This window comes from Euprymna scolopes, chromosome 14 (genome assembly GCF_053919585.1).
Source record: "Euprymna scolopes isolate OS-2025 chromosome 14, ASM5391958v1, whole genome shotgun sequence".
Taxonomy (NCBI): domain Eukaryota; kingdom Metazoa; phylum Mollusca; class Cephalopoda; order Sepiida; family Sepiolidae; genus Euprymna; species Euprymna scolopes.
Window position 1 is genome coordinate 159,955,070 of NC_136495.1, and position 23,245 is coordinate 159,978,314.

Below are 23,245 nucleotides of genomic sequence, written 5' to 3' on the forward strand. Positions count from 1 at the left end.
CAAAAAAAAAAAATAAATAAAACAGATAAAACAAGGGACGTGAGGGTTCACCAAACAATTTAATAAAAACAGGTGTCGTAAAACTGTAATTAAACTTGAAAATACTATTTAAAAATAGCGCGGGTACTTTCACCTAACAATTTGATAAGAACAGGTATTTTATAACATTGGGGGAGACACTAAAACCATTAAAAAAAAATAACGGTAACATAAGTGCAAAAGCACCAAATTTTTGTTTTGTTTGGCTTTGCTTTTTTTTTTTTTTTTTTTGTTTGTTTGTTTACTAAATCCGGCCAAAAAAAAAAGTTAGTTTTTTTCACCAATTTTCCTGTGAATAATTACATAAACTCTGGAAAAAAAATAAATAAATAAAAAAAATAAATACATATATATATATATATATATATATATATATATATATATATTACAAAACAAAAAAAATACAACAGATAAAATAACAACAATCATGCGCAAATTTCAAGCCAAAATAAACAAATAAAAAGCTAGATCACTCACACAAAAATGCTTTCCTTGTAAAAATAATGATGTCTCCCTCAATCGAACAACGTTCAACATCGGAGCCGATGCGTATTTCGCTAGTAGGGTATTCGTGTACGTCACGTCGGCCTTTTTTTTTTTTTTTTTTAGTTAGGTGAAAGCACAGAATAGTTATCAAACACCTGTCCCTTCTCATGTTAAGAATGACTTTTGAAATAACATTATTTCAGCACGATAGCAAAAGCGCACAAGTACCAAAAAAAAAGAAAAGAAAAAGGGAACAAAGGGCAATAATCACCTTCCATGTTTACAAAATGGGGGATCGATTTACTACAATGTTGTAACTAAAAAGTGAGCACCCCTTCAAATGTCTTCTTTTCTTTTTTTAAGATAATATGGTTATTAATGTCCAAGCAATAATAATACACTGATAAAATTGCAAAAAGATTTTTTTTTTAAATGAGAGAGGGGGTGGGGGTGACGATCGTTCAAGTTCACAGTTGAATGTAATTTGAAAATACTATTTAAAAAAAACAGCGAGGTACAAAAGTGCATAAAGTGCCTGGTTAAAATTCTGTAGAAGCACCAATGTTTGTATTTAATCCAGAAAACATTTCCTGTTCCACAATTAGACTACGTCCCTTTTATGAATTTGATTGGGTCTCACAGCACCAAAAACAAACAAAAAAACTCAGGTCTCATTTTGGTCCCATGAAGATAGAGTGGGGGGGGATATCAAGTAAATTGGGATTTGGGTTTGCATTGCAATCCACAAACGTACGAAACATTTTTTCAATTATAAAAAATAAATGTTATCAAAGGCAAGATAATTACTCTTCTACCTAATTGGAAAAAGTTTTTAGTGTTACTTTAAAACGTTTAATCGGTTCGAAAATCATACAGTGTTTATCGATATATTTGAAAATGACCAATGGCGGCGAACTGACTGTTAAATACGTGAAGTTTGGGAAAATGAATTAAAACTAAAAATGGCATTTTTACGACCTACCTCGGCGTAGTATAAACACTCCTAACCTCCCCATAGTAAGAACGGCTTTCGGATTAAACACCCGCAACCTTAAAAGGCGTTCTTAACATGGGGGGGTATTCCGAAAGCCGTTCTTAACCTAGGGGTTCGGGAAGGTCATAATTAAATATATATATATATATATATATATATATATATATATATATACCCTAAAAATTTATAAAAAATCAAGTTAAACCCACCGAATATATGTTATCGAGGTTTGCCACGTTAACCTATATTCGATGGGTTCCTTAAGGTATTAGTCCGTGGATTGCAAAACAAACCCAGGGATTTGATAGTTTATATATAGGTTTGCGAAATTCATCCAAGTAACAACAAACAAATAATTTCAATGTTATCAATTCAAATAAAATCGATGACATTTTTCATTTAATGAATCATCGAATATGTTTTTTAAGGAAACACCAAACAAGAAAAGAAAACAAAAAAAAATACTTACTGGGAAAAATGAAACCTGTATGTCGTTCGTAATATAAAAAAAAAAGTATATTAATGAAGGTTGTGTGCCTACTCAGCCGGTGTTAACGTTTTCCTCACTGTTTCTATGGGTTACCAAGCGTGATAAAAATACACACTTTTGATTTTTGTTTTAATATGAAGCAATCATTTGAATTAATCATATAACTTCAGCGTTAAACCGAATTTCATTCTCTGTTGTAGTAATAATAATAAAAAAAATGAATCATTAATATTGTTATATAGCCACTGTTAACGGTTTTCTCATCGTTTGTATGGATGATCAAAAGTGACAAAAAAAGTAAACTTTTAAATTTTATTCTATTGTAGGAGAATAAAACTTACTACACCGTTTGTATTAAATCCGAATTTAATTCCACACAGAATCGCAAAATTCTCATTTATTTTTAATCAACAGGACAATACGACGTTGCCTAGAATTAAATAAGAATAATTTCTGTTTTTGTTTTTTTACTATATTGCATAACACCATATAACTTTTTGATTTTATTGCCCACCCCCTTTTCGCCGCTGCTTGTTTAGATAAAGTCGACAGATCGTTTTTTTTTTAAATATGTCGTTGTAAACAAAAACAATATCACACACTTAATTGTCACATCAAAAATAGTAATGTAGCGACACGTCAGAGACATTTCATTTTCAAATGGCCCTCATATAGTACTGACCGTCTGACAAATCTTACCTACATTGCCTGCAAGCATTTTTCAGTTAACAGGCCTTCTTCTTACTCTCGGTGGCTATGGCAGAGCACACATAAATAATTAATGACCATATCTTCCCTTGTTTGACAACATTATCAAATGACAACAGCGGACCAGAACACTGCACGGTACAAAATGGAAAACGCCACAGAATTATCGAAGCACATACACTTCCATTCGTTAAAATCCCACCTTTTTGGATAGACGCTTCCCATGCATCTCATAAAATTTCTTATTATGAGTTTTGTATGAAAAAAAAGGAGGGACCAGACACCCAGAATAAAAAGAAAAACAAAGAAACTGATCTTTCTTTTTCAATCATCATCTAATATGACATCAATAAATCAACCATGCGTATCCATGGAGCTTCTTACGAAATAATTAGACTGGTCTTTCAAAACTACTGATTTTTGCAAATAATCGCTCAAAAATCGAACATTAAACGACATGATTTTCTTACGAATTGAACAAACATGGACCTCTCACGGATCAGCATTCCTGTAGTCAGCACATTAAACAAACTGCCAACTGACAAAATTCTACCAGCATCGTTGCAAGTGGTCATTATCGATGCCTATTTAATGCAATGGTTTACCATGCATCTCATAACACAATGAGGACAAATACTCTCGCACATACCCACGGCCTGTTCAAGACAACAGGCTAATCAGAGATACCGCGATTTTTCATACGTGCAGAAATTAATCGCACCCCCTTGGCCAACCATGCTTGACACTTCAGAACGAGCTCATCACCAGCACCTCAGATTCTTAAACCATCCCGATATGTTTTCATGCATAAGCATGACGAGCGCATCACGTTTTTTCCACAATGCGGATGCACCAAAAACATGCATATGCGACGCCATTCAAGCCATTGATATCACCGATCTCTAACAGATCGCAGCTAAACTGAAGGAATGCCATTCTTACTTTGCTTAACTCGATGGAGTATTCTCACATACAAGCATCCAATGTAGCTCGCTACACACACAGCTCACTTCCTTTGAGATTGCACCATTTATCTCACCAGGCAACTGCTCAACACAAGTTGGTAATGTCACTTTTCTTTTCGACTGGCATCAACCAAGTTATACCCTTCAGACACGGCCAGCCACCATGCCTAAAAATACAGTGGTACGATTTTCACCAGATCCGGCATATACATAAGACATAAGACATCCATACCGATTCGCTTCCTATATGCAGTAAAATTTTATTCTTCCTTATTGACATTCTGTCTAGTAGGGGGTAGTGGTAGCAACACGCCAGAGACATTAACATAGATGGATAAAGAACATTTTAGCTATGCGCACATTTGCTGTATACACCCACACAAATTCTGTGTGCATAAAAACTAAAACTGTGCCTTTTTGCAGAGACGTAATACACAGTCGTACCACATGACAGCATGTCCACTTTTTATTCAATCAGCATTCAAAGAAAACACTTATTAACTTCTTTTTCTGATAGCCTTCTCCCAGAGCCGGTCTAAATGTATATACAGGACTGCATGTGAAATCCAATTCAGTTCGTGATGCAATTTCAGGAGTAAGCAATTCTCTGCCCGACTCCGTCTCTTGACATTAAACCATCAGCATGATTTTGCATGTCATTTCCTCTTTGTCTATTTTCTCCCTGCGGGCAGTCAGCAAATACAATAAAAATAATTTGCTGATGATAAAACATTGGAATATAAAAGTCTTAATATCATAAGATCTACTTGTTTATGGTAAAGTATGGGAATATGAAAAAGTAAATATCATAGAAATAATTGCTACTCATAAGATATGGAAATATCAAAGTCTAAGTGTAATGTATGTAGGTACACAGGGGACGATAACAGAGAGAACACCGGCAAACGGGTGGTGCAAAAAACAGACAGCATGCAGATACTTCCGGTCGACTCTCGGCTAAATAAAGTCTTAAAACAAACTCGGTGTTTGCGTTCTGCATGAGAAACTCCACATGGCGACGAGGATGAGATAATTCCTCATAAAGGGGAAAGTTATTTAAACTTTTTCTCCGAAAAACATCACGTTTAATAGAAATTTAATAGCGACATATTTCTACCTGCACACACGCATTTTTAAAACATGACGTCTTATGGTAAAATCGACGAATTCTCGCCGAGTGGAGGTGATTGGGACACATACTCAGAAAGATTGGAGTATTATTTCGAGGCTAACAGAATACAAGATCCAGGAAAGAAAAAGGGCATCCTTCTTTCTGTTTGTGGTGGTGAAACATTTTCTCTGCTGAAGGATCTCGTTACGCCGCACAGCTTAAGAGACAAAAGCTATGAGGAACTCTCGCTCTCGTTAAAAGAGCACTGCAACCCAACACCGTCCGTAATTGTTGAGCGATTCAACTTTTACATGTGCCGCCAACAACCAGGTCAATCCATTTCGGATTTTATTGCTCATTTAAAAAAAATTACAAAGTTTTGTGAGTTTGGAAATACAATAGAAGAGATGTTGAGAGATTTGCTCGTTGTTGGACTGATGGATAACCGAATTCGTTGGTGACTGCTCTCCGAGAGAAAACTAACATTTTCTTATGCCCGACAGATAGGCCTTGCGATGGAAAGTGCAGACAGGAATGTTAGTCACATAGCAGCCTGTTCAACGTCCAATTTTACAATACAGACGAAAGTCAACCAGGTTGAACGGCCTACTCCACTACGGAGACAAAAACAAAGACCATGTTTCCGATGTAACGGAAAACATTACCCCGACTCCTGTTGTTTCAAAGAGGCAACGTGTAATTTTTGTCACAAAACCGGTCACATTTCGCCAGCCTATTTGACCCGGAAGTGCAACGACAGAGCTGGAAATCATAAAACCCACAATGTCACCAGTGAAGAACCAGTAGACGAAGATACAGGCAGCGACTGCGCCTCGGTGCATAGGCTGTTTAACCTGCCAGCAAATAGCAAAACCGAGCCCCTGATGGTGTTGGTGGGAATAAATGGTCGCAATGTCGAGATGGAGATCGACACCGGAGCTGCGGTTTCATTGATCAGCCACAATGCATTTGAAAAACTATGGTGTGAACCTGATAAGCCGGTACTTAAGCCTATGTCACAGAAACTAGCAACCTACACGGGAGAAAGTATCACGCCGTGTGGTACGTGTCAAGTGTTGGTAGACTATGATGGCCGACAGTTTCGTCTGCCATTAGTGATTGTTCCTGGTTCTGGCCCTGCATTTCTTGGTAGAAACTGGTTACGAGTAGTGCAACTCAGCTGGAAACGCATCCATCAGCTGAAAGCAGTAAATGCTACACCTGCAGTTGAAGACATTATTGCAAAATACCCCAATGTTTTCAAGAATGAATTGGGCACACTGAAGGGTTTCACAGCAAAACTTAGTGTTGACCCGAAAACAAAGCCCATATTCTGCAAGGCTCGACACGTGCCCTTTGCATTGTGTGAAAAGGTTGACAAGGAGCGGGATCGACTAGAGTCTCTGGGTATTATCGAACCAGTACAATACTCAGAATGGGCTGCACCTATAGTAGCAGTTGTCAAAACTGACCAAACAATACGGTTGTGTGGAGACTATAAAACTACAATAAACAAATGTTCAAATCTCGACCAGTACCCTATCCCCAGGATTGATGATTTGTATGCAAAATTGGTGCAGGGAAAGAAATTCATCAAGTTTAACTTAAGATCAGCGTTCCTGCAGGTTCTGTTAGAGGAAAACTCAAAGCAGTACCTTACAATCAATAACCACGGGGTCTCTACAGGTTCAACCGCCTCAGTTTTGGAGTAAACTCAGCTCCAGGTATCTATCAATGCTGTATGGACAATTTGTTGGCAAATGAACAACATGTCATATGCTATCAGGATGACATACTAATTACAGGATCATCAGACGCGGAACACTTGATCACCCTTGACCGAGTGTTAGGGAAACTCTCAGAATCTGGTCTCCGCATTCGTCTGGACAAGTGCAAGTTCATGGCACCCTCCGTAACCTACTTAGGTCATTGGATTGACTCCGAAAGCCTTCACCCTACAGCAGAAAAGATCCATGCCATCCGGGATGCACCAGCCCCACGCAATGTGACCAAACTTAAGGCTTTCTTGGGCTTATTCCAGTTCTACACTAGGTACGTCCCCAACATCGCAGATAAGTTGGGCCCCTTCTATTATCTACTGCGGAAAGGTGTCTCTTGGATGTGGGGCACCCCCCAATCAACAGCTTTTCAGCGAGCCAAAGATGCATTGCAGACCACAAATGTCCTGGTTCACTATGATCCGAAGAAGGAACTGGTACTAACCTGTGACGCCAGTCAATATGGTGTCGGAGCTGTCTTGTCACACATCTTTGCCGACGGTTCAGAGAAACCTGTTGCTTTTGCTTCGAGAACAATGTCACTGGCTGAGAAAAATTATAGTCAGTTGGACAAGGAGGGACTGAGTATTATCTTTGGGGTTAAAAAGTTTCATCACTACTTATTTGGATGTGCATTCCGTATCATTACGGATCATAAGCCACTTATCAGCCTCTTTAGCCCAACAAAGCCAACATTGGACACCCTGCCAGTAAGAATAATACGTTGGTCACTGTTGATGAGTACTTACGATTACACGATAGAATATAGGCCTGGTTCATACATCGTCACTGCCGACGCAATGAGTCGTCTCCCCCTGCAGGAAGTGTTAGATGTCCCAACACCAGGCTGCACTATACATCTCATGGATCACCTGGACAATTCCACCGTTTACTCGACTGACATTTGTGCTCATACACGCAAAGACCCCATCCTCTCTAAGGTTGTTCAAGCCACACAACATGGAGGGTACAATCTCCCACATGATGCTCCGTATTTACCATTTCATGCTTGTAAAAACGAACTAAGTGTTGAAAGGGGGTGCCTGCTGTGGGGTTCACGAGTGGTAATTCCCCACCATCTCAGGCAGAGAGTGTTGGACGAGCTTCACCAATGCCACCCTGGCATAGTCAAGATGAAGGCTCTCGCCCAGACCTATGAATGGTGGCCTGGGATAGATGCTGACATCAAAAAAAAGGTGAACAACTGTTACCCTTGTCAGTGCTCCAGAAGCCTACCTGCTAAGGCACCACTACACCCCTTGGGATGGCCAGCTGAACCTTGACAGCGGGTTCACGTTGATTATGCCAATTACAATGGCCAATACCTGCTTGTCATTACGGATGCACACTCAAAATGGGTTGATGTCTATACCACAAGTGCAGCTACTTCAGCCACTACAATTGAAAGGTTGAGGCGCTGTTTTGCTACTCATGGTCTCCTGCACATTGTTGTCAGTGATAATGGCCCATGCTTCACCAGTTCAGAATTTGCAGAGTTCATGAAACGGAATGGTATCAGACACAAATTTGTCAGTCCACATCATCAGGCATCAAATGGTCTAGCCGAACGCTCAGTTGGGCTGGTTAAAAACGGTAATAAAAAAATGTCGGGAGGAACTCTGGAAACAAAGATATCCTGTTTTCTGCTGACATAGCAGACAACGCCTCACACAACAACGGGATCTACCCCGGCAGAGTTATTGATGAAGCAAAGATTGTGCACCAATCTGGATCGTATGAAGCCCGCCACCTCAAGTGTTGTATATAACAACCAAGAATGTCAAAAGTTTCACCATAACAAATCTGCCCAGATGCGTTCATTTGATGAAGACCAAGCAGTATTTGCACAGAACTTTGGTTCCGGATCCATGTGGTTCGCTGGTCACATTCTGGAAAGAGTATCTCCTAATCAGATTGCAGGATGGCCGGTTGGTTCGTCGTCATCAGGATCACATCAGGTCTCGCCGTTGTATCACCGAGCCAGCACCTCAATCCCCAAGTGAAAACAATCCAGAACGCATTTTCACGGAACTAGATATGCCTCCAGATATGGCAACAGAAAATAATACACATCCACAGACTCCATTGACACATGAGAATTCGCCCGATTATGAGCAGCCAGATAGAGAAGTGAGTGAGCATACCCCACTTGCCTTGCCACGATGATCAGGCCGTACAATAAGACCACTGAATCGTTTTAGTCCGGATTGACTAAAGATTGAACAATTACCTTTTATTTTTTCTTAACTTTAAAAAAAAAAAAAGGGGGGGGCGGATTTCAATGGTCACATACTGAGGCAGAATAATCCTCGACCACAAAAGGGTCACAAGGGCAGTCTACCCTGACCTTTTTCAATGATAAATGGACCTTTCTTTTTTGGCGGGAGATGTAATGTACGTAGGTACACAGGGGACGATAACAGGGGGAACACTGGAAAACGGGCGGTGCAAAAAAGAGACAGCATGCAGATACTTACAGTCGGCTGAATAAAGTTTTAAAACAAACTCGGCGTTTGCGTTCTGCATGAAAAACACCACACTAAGCATCATAAAAATTAATTACTGATGATAATACATGGGTATATGAAAGAGCTCATACAATCAAAATTAATTGCTGAATGATAAAATATGGAAATAATCAAGTCTTAATATGATAGAAATTAATTGTTGGTCAGAAAATATTGAAATATTAAAGTCTTAATATCAAAAAAATATTTTCTGATGATAAAATATTGGAATATTAAAGTCTAATATCATAAAAAATACTTGCTGATTTTTTTTTTTTCCTTTTTTTACATAGACATCACCACTAATAAAGGCCAAGAGACCACTCGAGGATAAGGATTAAAGAGGACAATACAGTGATCAATAGTAATGGAAATTCGGTAAACTTCCCCTACTACCAGGTCTCCTTCTCCAACATCAGGGGTCTACGTTCCAACTTTCCAGAGGTTGAAACCCAATTACAGGAGACGAAACCGAACATATTATTTCTAAGTGAAACTGGAATAGGGCCGACCACTTCCCTAGATGAGTTCATAATTAACGGATACTCTAACTTAACAGCTAAATCTGACCCCCAAGATCGCCATGGGCATGGAATATGTGCCTACATTAAGGATGGCTTCCCGTGTGGCAGAGATATCTCTAGAGAAGATCCTAATTTACCCTATATGTGCTTCAGGGTTGCACTTGCTAACACCACTGCATTTATATTTGCCCTCTATCGGCTCCACAACAGCGCAGTTACTATCTTTAAGGGCATATCCGAGAAAATAGACCACATACTGTCTGCACATCCCTCAGCTAACATCCACATCTGTGGTGACTCCAACGTCCATAACGTGGAATGGCTGACCCATTCAAATAAGACAGACGATGAGGAGAGGTTTTGTCATGATTTTGCCATTGCTTATGACCTCACTCAGATTGTTCGCGAACCCACCCGTGTGCCCGATACACCGGGTCAATATGCAAGCCTCCTAGACCTTTTTCTCTCAACTTCCCCTGAGCTATGTTCATGTTCCGTTCATTCTCCTCTAGGATCCTCCAACCACTCTGTCGTATCAGTTAAGATAAAAATGAAATGTAATAAGTCCCCAGACGTACCCTTCCACCGTACTGTATACCGATACTCTATAGCTGACTGGGATAGCTTCCGTACATTCATATCTGATTTACCTCTGCACTCCATGTTTAAAAAGGATGTGTCCTCTATAGTATCAGATCTGACCGAATGGTTAATTGTAGGCATGGACCGATTCATACCATCTAAAAAATTCCAACAAAAACCTAAAAGCCAGCCATGGTTCTCCCCAGAATGTGCTGCTGCTATCGCGCACAGAAATCATTTTTTCCATAGCTACCAACGTAATAGATGCACTGAGACTAAAGCTGCTTTCAGGACTGCCAGCAACAACTGTAAAAGAGTAATAAAAAATGCAAGAGAGCTATATGCCCAGTCTGTTAAATCCAAGGTAGCTGATCAGCGGCTTGGTTTCCACCAGTTTTGGCAAATAACAAATAGGATCCTGAACAGAAGTGTGCGTTCTATCCCAACCATTATCAATGGACCAGAGGTCATCTCGTCAGCGTCAGACAAGGCCAAACTATTTGCAAAGAACTTTGCAGCTAATTCTACCCTATGCGACGAAGGCCATCAACTCCCCATATTTCCTCCTATAACACAGAACAAGCTAGGTAACATACAAATATCTGCGCATGAGGTCGCTAAGCTAATCAAGAACCTAGATTCCAGTAAACGAACTGGCCCTGATGGCATTCCAATTTTAGTGTTAAAAAAGCTTCAACCAGAACTTGCTCCCATACTTACGAAACTATTTAAGCGCTGCCTTAAGGAGAGGTGCTTTCCGACTCCCTGGAAGACCTCATCAGTTTGCCCTGTATTTAAGAATTCAGGTGATAAGTCATCTCCCTCTCAGTACAGACCAATGTCTCCTGTGCGTTATGAGTAAGTTGCTGGAATCCATATTAAATAGAGAAATAGTCAACCACCTCAGCAGGAACAATCTTCTTAGTGACACACAATATGGTTTCCGCTCTGCAAGATCTACGGCAGATGTGCTGACGGTTATATCCCACAGGATTAGTGAATCTCTTGACAAAGGCTTTCTTTCTAGGGCAATTGCTCTTGACATATCAAAGGCATTCGACAAGGTATGGCATAAGGGTCTACTTCACAAGATTTCCAGCTATGGTATAACTGGAAATGTTTTCTCAATCATTAAATCATTTCTCTCCGATAGGCTAATAAGAGTAGTGGTAGATGGACAAAAATTGATGACCTCCCTGATGACCTACATCAATGACCTCCCTAAACACATACTTAAATCATTCGTTGACATCTATGCTGATGACACGACCATCTACGGCAACACATCAAAGGCTGTAAATGACACAGTTCTCTCTGATTCTCTCTCCTCTGATCTCGAGCGCGTGGTTCAGTGGGGGAAGATGTGGCTGGTTACCTTTAATGCATCCAAAACCAAACTCCTATCCTTACATCAGCAACGCTCTGATCCCCATCTGGCATCAATTGTGATGAATGGCTCTCGTCTGGGTGAGGCCCCATGTTTTGACAAGCTTCTGGGTTTGACCTTTACTCTGGATCTGAAATGGAACACGTACATCAAGTCTGTTGCCAAGGTCGCTGGAAAGATGGTGGGATCCTTCTACCGCTCCAGAAGATATCTCACTACTGATGCAATTCTCTATCTATATAAAAGCCAAGTACGTCCAAGGATGGAATACTGTTGTCATATCTGGGCAGGAGCTGCTAAAAACAACCTATCCTGCCTTGACAGAGTACAAAATAGACTTCGTGGCTTAGTGGGGGATGCCCTTTTCTCTACCCTGCAACCTCTCTCCCACAGAAGAGACATTGCGAGCCTATCCTTGTTTTATCGTTATTTCCATGGCAGGTGCTCGTCTGAACTCCAATCTCTGGTCCCCCCTCGCCAATCTTTCACGAAAAACACCCGTCTAGCTGAATCCACTGTGAAAAATTTCCCCCACTCTATATCTGTGCCTAAATCAAAACGTGGATTCCATGAACAAAGCTTCTTTCTTAGAACTGCACGCCTGTGGAACTCTGTTCCGTCTGCCTGTTTCCCACCGGACTACAACTTGAATGTGTTCAAGTCCAACGTTAACAAATTCCTAATGAACCGCCCCCTTAAGTAAATACTTCATCAAATCTCCACACTAACGTAAAGTACTTGCAATAACCCTTATTCCTGAGTGGCTTCCGGGCCTTGATAAGTGGTGATCACTGTGTAAAAAAAAAAAAAAAAAAACTTATATAGAACGTCTCATCAAAAACTTGTTCATGTTAGACTTGAAGACAATGATATTGTAGTCAGCTGGAAAGCAGGAAAACAGAAGACAATTCCATAGGTGTGCAGTTCTTAGAAAGAAGCTTTGCTCATGAAATCTACGTTTAGGTTTAGGCACAGATAAAGAGCGAGGGAAATTATTGATAGTGTTTTCTGTTATATGGATGTTTCTTGTGAAAGTTTTGCGAGGGGGGAACCATAGATTGGAGCTCAGCCAAGTACTTGCCATGAAAATAACGATAAAGTAGAGACAAACTCACAACATCTATTCTGTGAGAAAGAGGTTGCAGAGAAGAGAAAAGACATCCTCTACGAGGCTATGAAGTCTATTTTGAACTCTATCAAGGTAGGATGTCCTTTCTAGCAGCTCCTACCAAATGTGGATGTACCTGGCTCTTATATAGATAGAGAATTGCATCAGCAGTGAGATATTTACTGGATCAATAGAAGGATCACACCATTTTTCCAGTGGCCTTGGCAACGGATTTAATGTATGTGTTCCATTTAAGATCAGGAGTAAAGGTCGAGCCCAGAAGCTTGTCAAAACATGAGGCCTCCCCAAGATGAGAGCCATCCAATTCAATTGATGCCAGATGGGGATCAGAGCGTTGATGATGCAAAGATAAAAGCTTGGTTTTTTTTATGCATTAAAAGTAACAAGTCACCTCTTTCCCCATTGTACCACATGCTCAACATCAGAGGAGAGTGAATCGGAGAGAACTTGGTCGTTTACGGTCTTAGATGTGCTACCATAGATAGTAGTGTCCTCAGCATAAATGTCTACGAATGATGTAAGGATGTGATTTGGAAGATCATTAATGTAGCTCAGGAAGAGAGTTAGATCCAGAATGGAAACCTGAGGGACTCCAGCATTAGTACTGTGAGCTTCTGATTTCTGCCCGTCAACCACTATTCTTATGAACCTATCAGAGAGAAATGATTTAATAATTGAGAAAACATTTCCAGTTATACTGTAGCTGGAGATCTTGTGAAGTAAACCTTTATGCCATACTCTATCAAAGGCCTTTTATATGTCAAGAGCAATTGCCCTAGAAATGAAGCCTTCATTGAGAGATTCACTAATCCTATGAGATATAATTGTAAGCACATCTGCTGTAGATCTAGCAGAACGGAAACCATATTGCATGTCAATAAGAAGGTTATTTTTGCTGAAATGGTTTATTACTTCTCTATTTAACACAGATTCCAGCAACTTACTCATGATGCACAGGAGACTTATTGGCCTGTACTGAGAGGGAGATGAGCAATCACCTGAATTCTTAAATACAGGCATACTGATGAGATTCTCCAGAGTGATGGGAAGCAATTCTCCTTAAGACAACGTTTAAACAGTTTTGTAAGGATGGGCACTAGTTCTGGTTGAAGTCTTGAGTACTATTTTTTTTTTTTTTTACAAGGTGGTCACCACTTATCAAGGCCCAGAAGCCACTCAGGGATAAGGGTTATTGCATGTACAGTACATTAGTGTGGCGATGTAATAAAGTGTCTATTTAAGGGGGTGGTTCATCAGGAATTTGTTTACATTGGACTTGAAGACATCCAGGTTGTAGTCAGGTGGGAAGCAGACAGATGGAACAGTTCCACAGGCGTGCAGTTCTAAGAAAATTGGAATACTTTCAGGGCCGGTTGCTTTACTGGAATCAAGGTTTTTGATTAGCTTGGCAGCATCACGTACAGATATTTGTATATCACATAGTATGTTTTCTGATACAGGAGGAAATATTGGAGGTTGGCAGCCTTGGTCACAAAGGATAGAATTAGCTGCAAAGTTCTTGGCAAAGAGTTTGGCTTTGTCTGATGCTGACGAGATTACCTCAGATCCATTTATGATAGTTGAAATAGAACACACACTTCTGTTCAGGATTCTGTTTGCTATTTGCCAAAACTGGTGGGAACCAAGCCGCTGCTCAGCTACTTTGGACTTGATAGACTGAGCATACGACTCTCTTATGTTCTTTATAACTTTTTTACAGTGGTTGCTGGTAGTCATGTAATCTACTTTAGTCTCATTACATCTATTACATTGGAAGCAATGAAAAAAGTGATTTCTGTGCGCAATCGCAGCAGCACATTCTGGAGAGAATCACGGCTGGCTGTTAGGTTTTTGCTGGAATTTTTTCAAGGGTATGAAACGGTCTATACCTACAATTAACGATTCTGTCAGGTCTGATACTATAGAGGACACGTCCTTTTTACACATAGAATGCAGAGGTATATCTGATATAAATATATGGAATCTACCCCAGTCAGCCATAAAGTATCGATATACTGTACGATGGAGAGGTACATCTGAGGACTTATTACATTTCATTTTTATCCTAACTGATACAACAGAGTGGTCGGAAGATCCTAGTGGAGACAGAATGGAAGCTGAACACAGTTCAGGGCAAGTTGTGAGAAAAAGATCTAGGAGACTTGCATACTGGCCATCAGTATCGGGCACACGGGTGGGTTTGTGAACAATCTGAATGAGGTCATAAGCAATGGAGAACTCTGACAGAACTTCCCCTCATCATCAGTCTTGTTTGAGTGGGTTAAATATTCCACATTGTGAACATTGAAATCTCCACAGACGTGAATGTTTGCTGAAGGATACACAGACATTACGTGGTCAATTTTCTCAGATATGCTTTTAAAGATAGTAACTCTGCTGTTGTGGGGGCGATAGGAGCAAATATAAATGTAGTAGTTTGAGCAAATGCAACCCGGAAGCACATATAGGTAAGTAAGGATCTTCTCTGGAGATGTCCCTACCACATGGAAAGCCATCTTTTATATAGGCACATATTTCATTCCCATGGCGATCTTGTGGGTCAGATTTGGAAATTAAATTAGAGTATTCTTTAATTACGAACTCATCTAGGGAAATAGTCAAAAGTGATGACAAAATCTTGAAATGTGTATGCCTATATATAATAAAAACTTATTGCTGATGACAAACCATAAAAAAATTCAAATATTTATATCATAAATATCAATTGCTGAAAATAAAACATGAGAATATTAAAATCTTAATATCATAAACACTATCATGAAAATTATAAATATATATATATATATATATATATATATATATATATATATATATATATATATATGAAAAACTTAATATCATGGGAATATTAAAGGCTTAATATCATAAAAATACATTGCTAAATCTAAAATTTCAAATACGAAAGCGTTAATATCATAAAAATTATTTGCTATATCTAAAACATCCACATATAAAAGCCTCAATATCACAAAAAAATAATTTACTGACAATAAAACATGGGAATAGTAAAGGCTTAACATCATAAAAATTAATAACAAAATCTACAACATTCATATATAAAGGCCTTAATATCACAAAAATTATTTGGTGATAAAAAACATGGCAATATTAAAGGCTTAATACCATAAAAATTAATTGCTAAATCTGAAACATTCACACATTAAGGCCTTAATATCACAAAATTATTTACTGATAATAAAACATGGCAATATTAAAAGCTTAATATCACAAAAAATTATTTGGTGATAAAAAAACCTGGGAATAGTAAAGGCTTAATATCATAAAAATTAATTGCTGAATCTAAAACATTCACATATGAAGGCCTTAATATCATAAAATTTATTTGCTGACAATAAAACATGGCTATATTAAAAGCTTGATATCATAAAAATTATTAGGTGATAATAAAACATGGCAATATTAAAAGCTTAATATCATAAAAATTATTTGCTGACAATAAAACATGGCAATATTAAAAGCTTGATATCATAAAAATTATTAGGTGATAATAAAACATGGCAATATTAAAAGCTTAATATCATAAAAATTATTTGCTGTTAAAAAACAGAGGGAATACTAAAGGCTTAATATCATAAAAGTTAATTGCTGACAATAAAACATGGTAATATAAAAGGCTTAATATAATAAAAATTAATTTCTAAATCTTAAAGATTTTCATATGAAGGCTTTAATATGACAATTATTCGCTGATAATAAAACATGGGAATATTAAATATAATAAAAATTAATTGCTAAATCAAAAACATTCACATATGAAGTCATTAATATCATAAAATATATTTGTTGATAATAAAACATGAGAATTTTAAAGGCTTAATATCATAAAAATTAATTGCTTAATCTAAAAAATTAACATATGAAGGCCTTAATATCATAAAAATATTTTGCTGATAATAAAACATGGCAATATTAAAAGCTTAATATCATAAAAATTAATTGATAAATCTAAAACATTCAAATATGAAGTCCTTAATATAATAAACAATATTTGCTGACAAAAAAAAAAAAAACTGGTAATATTAAAAGCTTAATATCATAAAAATTATTTGCTGACAATAAAATATGGGAATATATAAAGGCTTTACATCATAAAAATAATTATTATCAGAAAGTATATTTGGTGATAAAAAAAAACATGGGAATATTAAAGGCTTAATATCATTAAAAATAAATTGCTAAATCTAAAATTTCAAATACGAATGCGTTAATATCATAAAAATTATTTGCTGATAATAAAACAGAGGGAATATTAGAGGCTTAATATCATAAAAATTATTTGCTAAATCTAAAACATCCACATATAAAAGCTTTAATATCACAAAAATAATTTACTGACAATAAAACATGGGAAAAGTAAAGGCTTAACATCATAAAAATTAATAACAAAATCTACAACATTCATATATAAAGGCCTTAATATCACAAAATTATTTGCTGATAATAAAACATGGCAATATTAAAAGCTTAATATCACAAAAATTATTTGGTGATAAAAAACCTGGGAATATTAAAGGCTTAATATCATAAAAATTAATTGCTGAATCTAAAACATTCACATATGAAGGCCTTAATATCATAAAATTTATTTGCTGATAATAAAACATGGCAATATTAAAAGCTTGATATCACAAAAATTATTTGGTGATAAAAAAAAACATGGGAATATTAAAGGCTTAATATCATAAAAATTAATGTTTAAATCTAACAAATTAACACATGAATAAAAAATTATTTACTGATAATAAAACATCGGAATATTAAACACTTAATACCATAAAATGATTTGCAAAATCTAACACTTTCACATATGAAGGCCTTAATATCATAAAAATTATTTGCTGATAAAAAAACATGGAAATATTACAGGCTTAATATCATAAAAATTAATTGCAAAATCTAAAACATTCACATATGAAGGCCTTAATATCATAAAAAGTATTTGCATATAATAAAACATGGGAACATTAACGGCTTGATGTTACAAAAATTAATTGCTAAATCTTAAACATTCACATATGAATGCCTTAATATCATAAAATTATTAGCTGATGAGAAAACATGGAAATATAAAGGCATAAAAAAATTTTGCTTATTATAAAACGTGTGAATATGAAAGCCTTAATATCATAAACATTATTACTGATGATAAAACTTATATATAATATCACCAAACTGTATTCCTAATGATAAAAAACTGATATAGTAAAGTACTAATATCATAAAAGTTGCTGTTTATAAAACATTGGAATATGAATGTCTTAATATAATAAAATTGAATTGTTCGTCATAAACCTTAAAATATGGAAATCTTAAAAGTATAAAACCCATTTGCTTATGATAAAACATGAGAATAAGGAAGTCTTTATATCATAAAAATTAATTACTGATCATATAACATGGAAATATGAAAATCTTAATATCATAAAAATTAATTGCTGATAGTAAAACATGGATATGAAAGTCCTTATATAATAAGATCATTTTATGAGGCTAAAACATTGGAATATTAAAGCTTTATAATCATAAAAATTAATTTCTGGTTAAAAAAGATAAGAACACGAAAGTTTGAATATAATGAAAATAAATTGCTGATGTCAAAATATGGAAATATGATAGTGTGAATATCAAAGAAATTATTCACTGACGGTAAAACATAGGAATATGAAAGTTCTAATATCGTAACAATTAATTGTTGATGACATGGAAATATGAAAATCTTAAACATGGAAATATGAAAAAAATAAATTCTGGTGAAGAAAACATTATAATATGAAACGCTTAATACCATAAAAATTCATTGCTGATAATAAAACATGGCAATACAAAATATCATAAAAATTAATTGCTTATAATAAAACATTAGAATCTGAAAGTCTTAACATCATAAAAATTTATTGCTGATGATAAAACATGGTTATATGGAAGTCTCAATATTCTAAAAATTGATTGCTTATAATAAAACATTAGAATATGAAAGTCTTTATATCATAAAAATTACTTGCTTATGAAAAAACTTACGAACATAAAAGCATTTATATGATAAAACTTATTGCTGATGATAAAACATGGAAATATAAAACGTATGATATCATAAACAATTATTTCTGATAATAAAACAAGAAAATATAAATATGTTAATATCATAAAAATTTGTTGCTGATGATAAAACATTGGAATATTAAAGTCTAAATATTGTAAAAATTGATTGCTGGTGATAAAACACAGGAATATGAAACTTGTAATATCATAAAAATTTATTGCTTATGATAAATTAATTGGAATATAAAAGTCTCAATATCATAAAGATTCATTGCTAATGATAAAATATTGAAATATAAAAGTCTTAGTATCATAAAAATTAATTGCTGGTGCCTGGTTTCCTTCAATAATTACAAGAAACCTTCTCTGCCACCAATAGCAATGGCCAGTGACTCTTTATCTGCGAGTACATCTTTCAAACTGCTTGGCCTAACGTTCATAGGAAACATGAGTTGGAACAATTACATTGAAAGTGTTGCCAGGGTCGCTGCGAAGAAGGTAGGCTCTCTCTACCGTGCTAGAAAACTACTAACACCCGAAAGTATCCTGTACCTCTATAAGGCCACCATTCGTCCATGTATGGAGTATTGTTGTCACATCTGGGCTGGTGCATCTGCTACTAGTCTTTCACTCCTAGACAAGGTTCAAAAGAGAGTCGCCAACCTGATAGGTCCTGAACTGGCATCAAAACTTCAGCCTCTGTCCCCTCGACGAAACGTTGCATCCCTCTGCCTGTTCTACAAGTATTTTAATGGTGAATGCTCTGGCGAACTGCAGACACTTGTGGCCCCACGATGTAGACATCCTCGACAAACCCAACAGGTAGCGAAATCCCACCCCCACACAGTAGAGATCCCTAGATGTAAAAGATCTTTCTACTCCAGTAGTTTCTTCCCCAGAACCGCTAAACTCTGGAATTCTATTCCAGGTTCCTGCTTGCCCAACTGTACTGACATGCAGAAGTTCAAGTGTAACGTGAATCAACATCTTGCTTCCCAAATCCCAACATAGTACCCCAGTAGTTGCTGCCCCTGATAGTAGCCCCCTAGACCAAAGTGGCAATGTGCCTTGTTTGGGGTGAAAATGTAATTAAAAAAAAAAAAAAGAAAAAAAAGGGAAATATTAAACTCCTTATATCATAAGAATTACTTTCTGATAAAATATGGGAATATTAAAGTCTTAATATCATAAAAATTAATTTCTAATCATAAAATATCTAAATATGACGATTTTAATATAATAAAGCATTAAAATTTATTGTTTTTGATAAAATATTGAAATATGGAAATCTCAATATCATAAAAATTAATTGCTGATGATAAAATGTTAAAGTATGAAAGTCTTAATATCATGAAAATTACTCTCTCGTGATAAATTATGGGATTGTTAAAGTTTTAAGATCATAAAAATTATTTGCCGATGATAAAACAACGGAATATGCAAGCCTTAATATCAGAATTTATTGCTGACGCTTGTAGGTAAAAAGAAGTTTAAGTGAAATTAAATCTCTTTGCCCTAAACAAAATAATAAAAAAAAAGGAATAAAACATGTTGCGGACCAGGATATAAATACCCTAACTCGCTACAAGAAAAAATAATGAAACGAATTGAATGGAGGAAACAAAGAACTCAAATGCTGGAATAAAATAAACATGTCATTTATTTTCTGTTGAGAAATGAAAGTCTTGGGTGTACACGTGTTCATTCAGCCGTTGACGACTACGCGCGTAGAAGGAAAGGGGAATGCAATAGAGAAACACGAAGTGGCAAGCCGGCCTGTAGAAAGAGAGGGTTAAGCTCAGTAGAGAGTCGCGCACATGTCTGTTTTGATGGACCAAAGCCAAAGGGGAGATAGAGTGAGAAAGTCAATCCAGTTCATGGAGAGAGAAAGTGTATAAAATGTACATGCGCTTACCCCACATTACAGTAGCAGGGAAAGTGACATTAGAGCACATGGTCAGTTCGTCGACGCAGCAGGTCGAATGCTGGTCTGGACGAAAAAGGGAAGTTGACAGGTTTTGTTGACTTTTATACTGGAGTTAGTGTTCTGGGTGCGCAGGTCTGGTTTTCACTTTAAAGGAAGTGACGTTTCGCATGTGTACGTACTTGTGTGCATATATGTGTGTACGTTAGCGTGTGTGTGTGCGTGAATGTGAGTGTATATACGTGAACGTGAATATATGTGCGTGTCTGTGTGTATGTGTGTGCATACATGTGGGTGTGTGTATGAGGATGTGTATATGCGTGTGTGTGTGCATATGTGTCTGCGTACATGTGGGTGTGTATATGTGAAGAAAAACATGTTCGAACAAACAAAATGATACCTCCTTCCAGTCTAAAATGCACCGCATTTATTTTTAAACAACAAGACGAATAAGCAAAGGTCCAATCAGTGAAAGTTCTTTCAAAGTCATTATAATTAGAATGGTAGATGAAAGTCCTTTGTGGAATTAATAAGATTAGAAGGTAAAAGTCTTGTGTGAAAATAATGTCCTTATTTTAAAGTTGGTGTTTTAACTGGCAAAGTTCGCCTTATTCAAAAGTCCCATGAGGAAAGTAATTCGTGAGGAAAGTAATTTGTTATTAATTAGAAAATGTGCAGAATAGGTGCGTGTGTGCACAAGTGATTTTTGAGGTCCCGCATGCTGTGTGTAATCATGGTTTTGACAGCTTTGACAGCGACAATGTTATGAAAACGAGAGGCATGTTCTTGTGTGACGTCGAAGTGAGAAGAAGGGAAAAAGAAGGGAAGAAAGAACGTTTGATGCGTTTTTTTTTATATATTTTGGACCATCTCCAAAACAAGATTGCTACTGCTGATATTTTGGTTTTTGGAAAAGCGTTAAAAAGACAATCTTCTAAATTTTCTCATTGGTCGCTTGTGTCACACGATACTGTTGTCAACTGCGTCCGCCAGAAATATGTTCATTTTACTTTTGTTGTTGTTAGAAAAAGTGTGTGGGCGTATTTGAAATTGTGCCGTTGCTAGAACTTATTTTTGTGCAAAGTGTGCGGGGAAATTGGAATGAATAAATGTTCGTTTATTCATTTCAAGTTCATACGCTAAAACATGGGAATATAAAAGTCTTAACATCATAAAAATTTATTGCTGATGCTGAAACCTAGGAATATTAAAGTCTTAATATCATAACATTTAATTGCTGATGATAAAGCATGAAAATATTTAAGTCCTTTTATAAAAAAATTAATTTCTGATAATGAAAAATTGACATTTGAAAGTCTTAATATCATAAGAATTAATTGCTGGCGATAAAACATTTGAAAGTAAAAGTCTTATATTATAAAAATTTATTACTGGTGATAAAAGATAGAAATATGGAAGTCTCAATATAATAAAAAAATTATTACTTATGATAAAACATTGGATTATGAAAATGTTAATATCATAGAAATTTATTGTTGATTATAAACATTGGAATATGAAAGTCTTAATATCGTAAAAATTCATTGCTGATTATAAAATAAAATAAAAATATGAAAGTCTCATTATCATAAAAATTAATTCCTGATAATAAAACATGGAAATATGAAAGTCTTAATCCCATAAAAGCTATTTGCAGATGAAAAAACATGGACATTTTTAGTGCTTAATATCAAAAAAATTTATTACTGATCATAAAACATTGGAATATAAAATTCTTAATTTCATAAACATTATTTTCTGATGATAAAACATTGGAATACGAAACTCCTTATATCATGTATATTAATTGCTGATGATAAAAAAAGGGAACATGAAAGTCCTTATATCATAAAAACTAATTGCTGATTAAAAAACATGGGGATATGAAAGTCTCAATGTCATAGAGATTATTTTAATGACAATAAAACATTGGAATATTAAAGTTTTTACGTGACAATAATTAATTGCTGCTTATAAAAGATATGAATCTGAAAGTTTTAATAATATCACGAAAATTAATTTTGCTGAATGTCAAAAGATAGGAATACGAAATTCTGGATATCATAAAAATTATTTGTTGGTGATAAAACATTGGAATATGAAACCCTTAATATCATAGAAATTAAATTGCTGATAATAAAACTGGGAAATATGAAAGTCTCAATACCATGAAAATTCATTATGTATTATAAAAAATTAGAATATGAAAATCTTATTATCATAAAAATTTATTGCTGATTATAAAACTTATTTGATGTTGATAAAAAATTTGAATATGAAATTCTTTATATAATAAAAATTAGATTCTGTTCATAAAACATGGAAATATAAAAGTCATAAAACTTATTTGATATTGATAAAACATTGGAATATGAAAGTCGTAATAAATTTTAAAAAATATGGTAAAACTATACAAACACCGTGACAGCGAATTACCCCTACCCCTAACCCTAACCCCTAACCCTAACCCTAAACCTAACCCTAACCCCAACCCTAACCCTAACCCTAAACCCTAACCCTAAACCCTAACCCTAACCCTA

The 23,245-nt window shown here is 35.8% G+C and overlaps 1 protein-coding gene across 1 annotated transcript in view; it reads right to left on the bottom strand.

Annotated features, from left to right (window-relative positions):
- The window catches only part of LOC145293317 (uncharacterized), a 45,730-nt gene extending 43,541 nt beyond the window's left edge, over window positions 1-2,189 (bottom strand). The window contains exon 1 of the mRNA XM_080139962.1: window positions 1,989-2,189. The gene's annotated coding sequence lies outside the window, so the exon portion shown is untranslated. The remainder of the gene's footprint in view (window positions 1-1,988) is intronic.
- Window positions 2,190-23,245: the final 21,056 nt, after the last annotated feature.